The 10410-nt window shown below is 35.5% G+C and overlaps 1 pseudogene; it reads left to right on the forward strand.

Annotated features, from left to right (window-relative positions):
• Positions 1-7711: 7711 nt before the first annotated feature.
• On the forward strand, positions 7712-9986 carry LOC101716861 (dolichyl-diphosphooligosaccharide--protein glycosyltransferase subunit STT3B pseudogene; annotated as a pseudogene).
• The last annotated feature ends 424 nt before the right edge of the window (positions 9987-10410 follow it).

A 10410-nucleotide genomic window follows, 5' to 3' on the forward strand; every position in this document is an offset into this window, starting at 1 on the left:
AGGTATCTCCATACTGATTTCCACAGTGGTTGCACCAGTCTACACTCCCACCAGCAGTGGAGCAGGATTCCTCTTTCCCCACAGCCCCCCCAGCATTTGTTATTGGTTGATAATAAGACATTTTCTACTTTGGTTGATCCTCAATCCTCAATATATAAAAAAAATAGAAACTTGAGAAAACAAGGCAAAAAAGATGCCTCCAGAAATTCTTAGCTATCTAAAAGAATTTCATGGTCACTAATAAGAGGAATTCAAAAGCCAAATGGCTGAAATATATGAAGGGATAAAAGGAAGATAAAACAAAAACAGCTCAATAAAATGTTCAGTGAGACCAAAGATTATGTAACAAAACATTTAAGGATCTTAATTAGTAAATGATTAGTGAAGTTAAAGAAGAAACAACAAAAAATTAGATGAATTCTCCAAGATGATACAAGAAATAAATGACCATTTCAGAAAAGAATTAGAGACTATGAAAAGATACTAAACCAAAATGCAAGACCTAAAAATTCTATTGAATGTATGGGAAATAGAAATGAATGAGGGGAGGAATGTCAGAACTAGAAGGTAAGGTCGATGCAAGACACTATATGCTGAGAAATACCTTAAAAATAAGAGATAATGGAAATGGGATGCAACAGTTGATAGATGACTTAAAGAAAACCAACCTAAGGACTAAAGGAGTTAAAGATCACAAGATAGCATAAACTGCATAAAAATTTATTTTAAAAGATCGTATCAGAAAATGTTCCAAGGCTGGAGAAAGAATTCAACTTCCAGTTAAATGAAGCATGCAGAAACCCAAATATTCATGATCAAAGAAATGTTTCTCCACAACACATAATAATTAAAAATCCCAGAATTCCAACACAAAAACAAAATTTTAAAAGGTGTTAGATAAAAGCAACAAATAACTTATAATGCCAAACCTATCAGAATTACAGTAAATTTTCAACACAAAATTTAAAGACTAGGAATGTATAGAGTGAAATTGTTTAAGTCCTAAAAGAAAACAACTTTGAACCCAGATTACTATATTCTGCAATACTGTTTTTCAAAATTGTTGGAGAAATGAGGAATTTCCATGACAAAGAGCAATTGAAGAGAATCAGAATGATGAAACTAGCATCACAAAAAGTACCCAAGAAGTCCTAGACAGAGAAAATGAGGTAAAAAATATCAAAGAGCCTAGAGGAATTAATATATCAAGCAGGGTGAGTAGTTATGTAAAAAGTAAATTTAAAGGAATCACATCAACAACAAAGAATGCAATGTCATGAATCAATCAATACCTTTCATTCATAACTCTGAATATATGTGATTTTAACTTTCCAATGAAAAGATACAGATTTACAAATTTGAAACCAAATTTACATACAAGAGATACAGCTCATACATAAACAAATATAATCTGAAAGTCAAAAGATGGAAATTGATACTCCAAGCAACAGAAAGCTCAAAGTAAGCAAAAGTACCTATTCCCTATTCACACGAACAGTACTTCAATCCAAAACTGATCAGAACAGAAAAAAATATACACTACTTACTGGAAAAAAATGAACAAGGAAAGATAAGAATTGTAAATATTTGGGTGCACAAAACACTATAAAGTCAAGCATGGTGGTGCACACCTGTAATCTCATCACTCAATACTTGGCAGGCTGAGGCAGGGGGATTGATGTGAGTTTGAGGGCAACCTGGGCTTCATAGTGAATTGAAGTTCATCCTGAACTACATAGAGAGACCCTTTCCCAAAATAAACTCTGTAAAAATACTACTGGATATAAAAGATCAGGCAAATAACACAATCATAGTGGTTTACTTTAATAACTCACTATCACAGACAGGTCAACTAAACAAAAAATCAACAAATAAATAACTTAGTTGAATCACACCTTTGAACAAATGGATTTAGTAGATATCTACAGACTCTTATGTTCAACAACACAGTACACATTTATCTCAGTACCACAAGGAACATTCTGCCAAACAGACATCATAGAACATAAAACATGCTTAAAAATATGAAGAATCAGTATAACCTAATGCACATCATTAGGTCATAGCACAATAGAAAACAAAACAGCAAGCAATAGCAAACAAAAATCACAGAAATTGTGCAAACAGATAGAGATTAAATAATACTCTTTCGAGTAGTCAACCAATAAAAGAAAAAATTTAAGCTTCTATATCAAATGATAAGCATGTCTGATGTACCAGAATTTTTGGACACAATGAAAGCAGTCCTAAGAGAGAAGTTTATAGCTGTGATGTCCACATCAGAAACACAGAAAGGGTCCCCTGGCGAAGCCCAACCAACCTCCATTACTGCTTGACAAAGTTCCAGCTGGGGGAAAGAAAGGGTGGAACACATCATACCCTCATGTTTTATTTTTTCTTGCCATAATGTTTATAATTGTTACTCTGATCACAGGAGTCACTGTGTTTGTGACTAACAACAAACTCTCCATGAGACAAATTGGTAATGATATATTGAAATCTGACCTGGCACACAAGTCCCAAATTCCAGTTTCTCTTAGTTCTATTGCCACATCCACTCCTAAAGAAACCTCTCCTAAATCCCCCTCTGTTTCCCCCACTACTATGACTCCCCCTCTTATTGCTGACATTCTTTTTACTAAAGGGGTCTTATGAAGAGATTGAAAGGACAGACTTTAGATGTAAGAAATAGTGGAAAATGGAAAAAAGAAAGAAAGTTAAGACAGGTAAATGCATTAAGGAGGCAAGTTACTCAGTATTTCTCAAAGTGCTGTAAATATCTCCTGCTCATAGACTATGAACCCAAATGACATTTAGTTAAGATGAATAGAGGTATAGAAAAATAGAGAGCTAATAGCAAACTATATTAACCATTGTGCAGTTTCTCAAGGGCCAGCTGGCGATCACAAGTTTGACACTTAATTGATTAAATCTCACTTGTACCCCCGCTGATATAAAGATTTTGATTAAGTTACTTTCTGTTCTCTTTAGGTGTGGGTAAATAAGGGGACAATTGTAATTTTTAAATATGTATTCATGATGAAACAGCTTAGAGGAACTGTACTTTGTTTAGCAAAAAATAACCTTTACTTCAATAGAAAATTGCTAAGGCAACTTAAAATGTAAACATGTTCCTCCTAATGCCTCCCAGCTATTGCTTAAAGATATAAAAATAAATCAGACCCTGAGACTTATCAGAGGGAACCTGAACATTGCTTGAGAAGGTTCTTTTCTCATCGCCGGCCCAGGACATCTCCCCTTCCTACCCTACATTGACATCGACTGCAGCTGGTCTGCGGCAGTCCCCCATAATAATGATTCACCTAAAGGTCCTAGAAAAGCAATAGCAATCCAAATCCAAAACTGGTACTAGGAAAAAATGATTAGTATTTTATAGAGAATTAATGAAATCAATGCAAAGAATCAAGGAATCAAATAGTTGGTTCACTGACAAAATAAGCAGAACTGGAAAACCTTGAGATGAATTTATCACAAGAAATAGAGATCCATAACAATAAAATTAGAAATGCAAAAATTGAAATCATTATAGACACTGCCAAAATCCAGAGGATTATAGGTAACTACTTGAAAAGCCATATTCCAACAAATTGGAGAATCTAGAGGGAATGAATAAATTTGTAGAGAAATATGAATTATCAACATTGAATGAAGAAGATATGAAAACACTGAATATTTTAATAAAAGGCAATAAAATTGATTCAGAAATAAAAACCCCACCAACTAAGAAAACTCTAGGACCAAAGGATTAAATGATGAATTTTATAGGAACTTCAGGGAAAAAGTAATGTCCATATGTCAATACTCCTCCAGCTCTTCCATAAAATCAAAAGAAAAGAAACATTGTCAAACTTTTTTCTTGAATCTAGCATTACACTATTACCAGAACCAAAAAAAGATTTAACAAAAAAAGAAAATGATAGACTTATTTACTCAACATAGATGAAAAATCCACAACAAGATGCAGTGATATCTCAGTTATTGAATTCAACTCATTCCAAATTTGTGTTTGAATACAGTAAATTTTGAGAACTGAACATATTTTTCCCATAAGAAATAATGGAAAACCAAACAATTAGCTCAGAGGCCCCCAAATCATACAAGCACTATACGTTGTCTGGGCAAGAGCAGTGCTTAGATTGAAGTATTACCCCTTTTTGTTCATGGCAAGATATGATGCATGACTCATCTTTGGCTGATACCTGTTTTACCAAGTTGGATTTTTGGTTTGAGTATCAAACAAAGTTATAAACAATGAGCAGATTTGTTTTCAAACTTTGCTCTTGGAGTAGTAGAAAGTTCTAGTTTGGAGCAACTCAATAATAGGTATCATTTTACTTACAAACAGAATGCAACAAGTCATTAAAAATATCACATATTATGACCAAGTTGGTTTTATTCCAAAATGAATGGATGGTTCAACATGCCTGAATCAGTAAATGCAATTTATTTCCTAAGGACAGAAAGAATAAAAAAATCACAACACCATCTAAATAAATTTAAAAAAGCCTTGGACAAAAATTTGACATAAAATAATTACAAAAATGTTGATGAAAATTAGTATAAAAGGATGTCATTTTTAAGTGCTAAAAGAAATTTACAGCAAACTCACTATTAACATCATATTAAATAGAAAACACCTGAAATCTTTCTCTTTAACATTTATAAAAAGATAGAAAGGTCAACTCTGACCACTCCCACTCAATAAAGTACTCAAAAATTTAGCCAGAGAAAATTGGCAAGAGGAAGAAATTAAAAGGGTTCAAGTAGGAAAGGGAGAAGTCACCATATACTCATTTATAGACAACATGACCCTTTACAAAGAGGATAGAACAAATTCCACCAGAAGACTTTCAGAACTAAAAGTCAAATTCAGCAGTGGTAGTACACGAAATAAACACACAAATATCAATATTTTTCCTATATACCAATAATGAACTCACTGAGAAAGTGAGAGGAAAAATAATACCATTTACAGTAGCTTCAATAATTAGATATTAGGAATTAACCTAACCAAGCATCTGAAAGACATTTATTTATAATTAAAATGATATTGCTCAGGAAAAAAATGAGATGAAAAAATGTATTAGAAACTTGATTTGCAAACAGAAGTATTCAGCAAAATTTTGCTTGGATTCACCAACTCCATATTGGGTGAAGAACATAAATGTGGGCATCTTGCATGCATGAACACAAACATGGCTATCTTCCCCAGAATCATGGAATGAATATAGTTCATGAACCAAGGTACCAGATTTAAAACAGTATCAATCAACATAACATACACATTTATAGTAGAACAACTCACAATAACTAAATCATGGAATAGGCTTAAATGCTCATCAGCAGATGAAATGAATAAACTGGGATATATATATATATATGTATATATATATATATGTGTGTGTGTGTGTGTGTGTGTGTGTGTGTCTGTGTGTGTGTGTGTACTGGAGCATGTATTTTCATAAAATAAATACTGCTGAACATAAAAATCAAATAAATACTAATACAGACATAGTGGAGGATCTTAACACTCCACTTTTGCAAAGAGATGGATCCACTAAACAAAAAATTAATAAGGAAATATCAGAGCTGAGCCATGCCCTTGAACATATAGACTTAACAGATATCTATAGAGTATTCCACCCTATCACAGCAGAATACAGACAGTTTTCTGCAGCAAACATTACTTTCTCCAAAATAGATCAGATTGCAGTCCATAAAGCCTGCTTAAATAAATATGAAAGAACCAAATTTACTCCATGTTTAATACCAGACAAATGTGCAATGAAAATTGAAATCAATCACAGAAGAAAATATGGAAAATCTAGAAATATCTGGAAAGTTAACAGCATACTCATAGATGACCAATGGGTCACAGGAGAAATCAAGGAACAAATTTTTTAAAATCTGGAAGTTAATTACAATGCCTGTACAAGTCACCAATACAACTAGGATGCAAAGAAAGCAATACTAAGAAGGAAGTTCATTGCAATAAATTCTCACATTAGGAAAAGAAAGCAAGCTCAAAGAAATGAACTTATGAGCAATTTAAGATACTTGAGAAACAACAATGATCCAGGCCTAAAAGAAAATAAAGAATAGGAATTGTAAAGATTAGAGCAGAAATCAATGAAATTGAGACTAAAAGAACAATACAAAGAAATAACAAATTAAAGAGCTGATTCTTTGAAAGAATAAGCAATATAAACCAAACTTGAAACAATATTACCAAGGGAAAATATTTCAATCAATGTAATCAGATGAAATGACAACAGATACCATAGAAATCTAGAACATAGTAACTTATGAAAAATGTTACTGCAACAAATTTGAAAGTCTTAAATAAATGGATTGCTGGACTCACACAAATTATCAAAGCTAATCCAAGAAGACAGAAAAATGTTGACCAACCCAATAATAAGCAATGAAATTGAAAGAGTAATAAAAAAACTGTCAACTAAAAAAAAATATCCCAGGAACTGATGGATTCACTGTTGAACTCTACAAAACCTTTAATGATGTTACATCACCAATACTGCTCAAGCTCTTCAAAGAAGTTGAAGGGGATGGAGTGCTTACAAATTCATTAATGGAAGCCAATATCACACTGATCACACAACAAGATAAAGACTCAAATTAAAAAATAAACAAACTACAGCTGAAACTCCTTAATGAGCATCCATGCAAAAACCCTTAACAAGATATTAGTGAATAGAATGCAAAACATCATCAAAATGATCAGACATCATAACCAAGTACATTTCACCCCAGAGATGCAAGGATGATTCAACATATGCAAATCAGTAAATGCAATATATCACAGAAAAGCAAGAACAAAAACCACACGATCATATCAAAAGATGAAGAAAAGGCTTTTGACAAATTCCAACACCCCTTCATGATAAGAACCTGAAAAAATAGTATAGAAAGACCATATCTGAATTTGATAAGAGCTATTTATCACAAAACTATGGCTAACAAACAAATAAAAAATGTTCAACATCTCTGGCCATTAGAGAAATGCAAATTAAAACAATGCTAAGATTCCATTTTATACCAAAGAGAATGGCAGCTATCAAGAAGTCAAAGAATAACAAATACTGATATGGCTGTGGTGGAAAAGGAAACTTCCTACATTATTTGGGATTGAAAACTGTTACAATCATTATGGAAATCAGTATGAAGAGTTCTCAGAGAACTAAAATTAGAAATTCCATATGAGCCAGCTACTTGCCTTCTAGGTGTCTCCCCCAAAGAACTAAAAATATACTATAGTGTTAAATGCATATCAATATTTATAGCAGCACAATTTATAATAGCTCAATCCTGGAAGCAGCCAGTACACTCATTAATTGATAAATAGATAAAGTAATGTAATGTCTATACATAATGGAATAATATATAGTATATAGAATATACATTGTAAAAAAATGGATATACCTGGAAAATATAATGTTGAGTGAAAGAAACAAGTCACACAAGATTAAATAGTGTATGATATTTCTCATATGAGTAAAATAAAGTACAGATAAAAAGAATAATAATGTGTAGATAGAAGAAAACAAAGGGATATATCTTTTGCAATGGGAAATGGTCCAGAAGATTGAGGGAAAGGAGAGAGGGGAGGAAGAAATAAGGAAAAGTAAGTAGAATCCCCGCCCAGCACCCCTCGCTCCAGGCGCGAGACCCGCCGCCGGGGCACAACATGGCGGAGCCCTCGGCCCCAGAGAGCAAGCACAAGTCGTCTCTCAACTCGTCCGCGTGGAGCGGCCTCATGGCCCTGGGGAACAGCCAGGACGGCCACCATGGGCCTGGGGCCCAGAGCGCGTCCAAGGCGGCGGGCGGCGCGGCGCCGCGCCAAAGCCGGCCCCCGCGGGGCTGTAGAAGCCGGCAGGCTGGCAGTCGCTGCTTTCCTTCACCATCCTCTTTCTGGCCTGGCTGGCTGGCTTCAGCTCGCGCCTCTTCGCCTTCATCCGCTTCGAAAGCATCATCCACGAGTTCGACCCGTGGTTTAACTATAGATCAACACATCATCTTGCATCTCATGGATTCTATGAATTTTTAAATTGGTTTGATGAAAGAGCGTGGTATCCATTAGGAAGAATAGTAGGTGGTACTGTTAAATCTGTAAAAACGGGATCCGTTTTTTCGACAATGTGCTGCTGTTTATCATATTTCTATATGGTCTCTGCTTGGGGTGGGTATGTGTTTATCATTAACCTTATTCCATTGCATGTATTTGTGCTGTTACTGATGCAGAGATACAGCAAGAGAGTATACATAGCATGTAGCACTTTCTACATTGTGGGTTTAATATTATCCATGCAGATACCTTTTGTGGGATTTCAGCCAATCAGAACAAGTGAACACATGGCAGCTGCAGGTGTTTTTGAGTTGCTGCAAGCTTATGCCTTCTTGCAGTATCTGAGAGACCGATTAACAAAACAAGAGTTCCAGACTCTTTTCTTCTTGGGTGTGTCACTAGCTGCAGGTGCTGTGTTCCTTAGTGTCATCTATTTGACTTACACAGGTTACATTGCACCGTGGAGTGGCAGATTTTATTCATTATGGGACACTGGGTATGCAAAAATACACATTCCAATTATTGCATCAGTGTCTGAGCATCAAGCTATGACTTGGGTGTCTTTCTTCTTTGATCTACATATTCTTGTATGTACCTTCCCAGCAGGCCTATGGTTCTGCATCAAAAATATCAACGATGAAAGAGTATTTGTCGCTCTGTATGCAATCAGTGCTGTCTACTTTGCTGGAGTGATGGTGCGGCTGATGGTGACTTTGACTCCAGTCATCTGTATGCTGTCTGCAATTGCCTTCTCAAATGTTTTTGAGCACTATTTGGGGGATGACATGAAAAGGGAAAATCCACCTGTGGAGGACAGCAGTGATGAGGATGACAAAAGAAACCCAGGAAATTTGTATGATAAGGCTGGCAAGGTACGAAAGCATGTGGCAGAGCAAGAAAAGCCAGAGGAGGGGCTGGGCCCCAATATCAAGAGCATCGTCACCATGCTCATGCTCATGCTGTTGATGATGTTTGCTGTGCACTGTACGTGGGTCACTAGCAACGCCTACTCCAGCCCCAGCGTGGTCCGGGCGTCCTACAACCATGACGGCACCAGGAATATCTTAGATGATTTTAGAGAAGCCTACTTTTGGCTAAGGCAAAATACAGATGAACATGCCCGAGTGATGTCATGGTGGGATTATGGCTATCAGATAGCTGGAATGGGTAATAGAACTACATTGGTGTATAATAACACCTGGAATGACAGCCACATAGCACTGGTGGGAAAAGCCATGTCTTCTAATGAAACAGCGGCCTATAAAAATCATGAGAACTCTTGATGTAGATTATGTTTTGGTTATTTTTGGAGGAGTTATTGGCTATTCTGGTGACGATATCAACAAGTTTCTCTGGATGGTTAGGATAGCTGAAGGGGAACATCCAAAAGACATTCGGGAAAGTGACTATTTTACCCCACAGGGAGAATTTCGTGTAGACAAAGCAGGATCCCCTACTTTGTTGAATTGCCTTATGTATAAAATGTCATATTACAGATTTGGAGAAATGCAGCTGGATTTTCATACTCCCCCAGGTTTTGACTGAACACGTAATGCTGAAATTGGAAATAAGGACATTAAATTCAAGCATTTGTAGGAAGCCTTTACATCAGAACATTGGCTTGTTAGGATATATATAAAGTGAAAGCACCCGATAATAGGGAGACGTTAGATCACAAACCATGAGTCACCAACATTTTCCCAAAACAGAAGTATTTGTCAAAGAAGACTACCAAAAGGAAGCGTGGCTACATTAAAAATAAGCTAGTTTTTAAGAAAGGCAAGAAAATATCTAAGAAGACTGTCTAAACACACTGTTCTGGTTCCTGACTTGAAGCAGTTGTCCTTGTGAGAACCAACCGGTCTTTGTCTTTAGCTCATGTCATCTTTCACAGCATCAGAGGGTACAGAACTGTCACTGGTCCGGGTTAATGTATACAATTTTCTGGCAATGCCTGATTTTAAAAAATAAAATTGGTTTATTGAGAAGAACTGTTTTTGATTTGTAATGTGAAGCAAGACAGAGCACTGCTCCAAATGTCTAGCAGCAGATTTTTTTTATTGGTACATATTATACTTCAGATCTGAGAATTTGGACTAATTGCACCAAAGAACCTTCTAATTTGGTCCCTTGCACATGCATACTTGTCAGTGTTTTTCTTCTTTTACAGGACCTGCATTTTATTTGAATTACCCAAATAGCAATATGTAATACAAATGACAAAAACTGATGAGAGCTTCTTGAACCTGTAAACTAGTACAGGTCTAAAGAAAAGGTATTAGAAAGGAAATTATACATTCTTGAAA

Source organism: Heterocephalus glaber, unplaced genomic scaffold, assembly GCF_053883595.1.
Source record: "Heterocephalus glaber isolate CG9 unplaced genomic scaffold, H.glaber_assembly_v1.0 deba00001613, whole genome shotgun sequence".
NCBI lineage: Eukaryota > Metazoa > Chordata > Mammalia > Rodentia > Bathyergidae > Heterocephalus > Heterocephalus glaber.